This window comes from Galeopterus variegatus, unplaced genomic scaffold (genome assembly GCF_000696425.1).
Source record: "Galeopterus variegatus unplaced genomic scaffold, G_variegatus-3.0.2 Scaffold11000, whole genome shotgun sequence".
Lineage (NCBI taxonomy): Eukaryota > Metazoa > Chordata > Mammalia > Dermoptera > Cynocephalidae > Galeopterus > Galeopterus variegatus.
Window position 1 is genome coordinate 56,014 of NW_007737111.1, and position 1,309 is coordinate 57,322.

Below are 1,309 nucleotides of genomic sequence, written 5' to 3' on the forward strand. Positions count from 1 at the left end.
AACTTCCTGGTCTGGAAAATAAATGTGGGGAGAGAACCCCAATTCATGGTTAATTTCCAAAGGAAGGAATGCCTCTCTCTTGAGGTTTCCAGGAAATTAACCCCTTTGGGGTCTCTCACTGCTTGGAAGAAATGGACTTTGAGTAATCCTTTTACAGCTCCATCACCCAGGAGAAGAGAGCTGACAAATCAATGTGAGGCAAAGCAACATAAATGTAAACTAATTAAAATGATAATTAAAAATTCAGGTCATATGGCCATATTTCAAGGGCTCAATAGCTACATATGGCTAGTGTCTACCGTAATGAGAAGCTCAGATGTGGACTTTCATTCATCTAGAGTCTATTGAATAACTGGACTGAACCTAATAGAGGACTCTTTTGGATTCTTATAGCATCACGTGTTCCACAAAAAAAATTGATAAGTTGTTTACTGTGGGCCAGGATTCAGAGGACTGGGGATACAGATATAAATAAAAAAGAAATGGTTCCTGACTTAAAAGTGCCAGGAATGCAAGCATTCAACAAACACAGATCTATCTTATCTAAAAAAGAGACTTTCAAACTTTGATATGCATATATGTCACNCATCACGTGTTCCACAAAAAAAATTGATAAGTTGTTTACTGTGGGCCAGGATTCAGAGGACAGGGGATACAGATATAAATAAAAAAGAAATGGTTCCTGACTTAAAAGTGCCAGGAATGCAAGCATTCAATAAACACAGATCTATCTTATCTAAAAAAGAGACTTTCAAACTTTGATATGCATATATGTCACCTAGGTATCTTGCCAAAAGGAAGGTTCTCTTTCATAGGTTATGACAAGTCTTAATGGTCCTCATTAGTATCAGGCTTCCAGACGATGCTAATACTGTTAGTTAGGCAAATAGCTGCATATAGACACACACAGAATTACACAGAATAGAGACTTTACTTCACCTACAACAAACATCATCATTTGTCCCCTATTTATAGGTCTAAACTGCCTGGTGCTGATCTATCTCAATGCCATCAGAAGTGGGGATCTGTCCTGCATGGAAAATGCAGTCCTGGCCTAGGTCCAGATAGAGAACTCACCTGCAGTGCAAAAGGCCATTGCCCACTATAAACAGATAATGGGCCAGAAAATGCAGCTTCTCACAGAAACCTTCCTGGAGCTGCTGGACCTCCACAGGGCCAATGAAACAGAGGCCATCAAAGTCTTCATCAGGAGTTTCTTCAAAGATGTAGATAATTTGGGCCGGCCCAGTGGCGCACTGGATAGTGCACCGCTTGGGAAGTGCAGCGGCGCTCCCGCCCGAGGGTTCGG

The 1,309-nt window shown here is 41.1% G+C and overlaps 1 pseudogene; it reads left to right on the forward strand.

Annotated features, from left to right (window-relative positions):
* The window catches only part of LOC103610362, a 3,071-nt pseudogene extending 1,832 nt beyond the window's left edge, over positions 1–1,239 (forward strand).
* Positions 1,240–1,309: the final 70 nt, after the last annotated feature.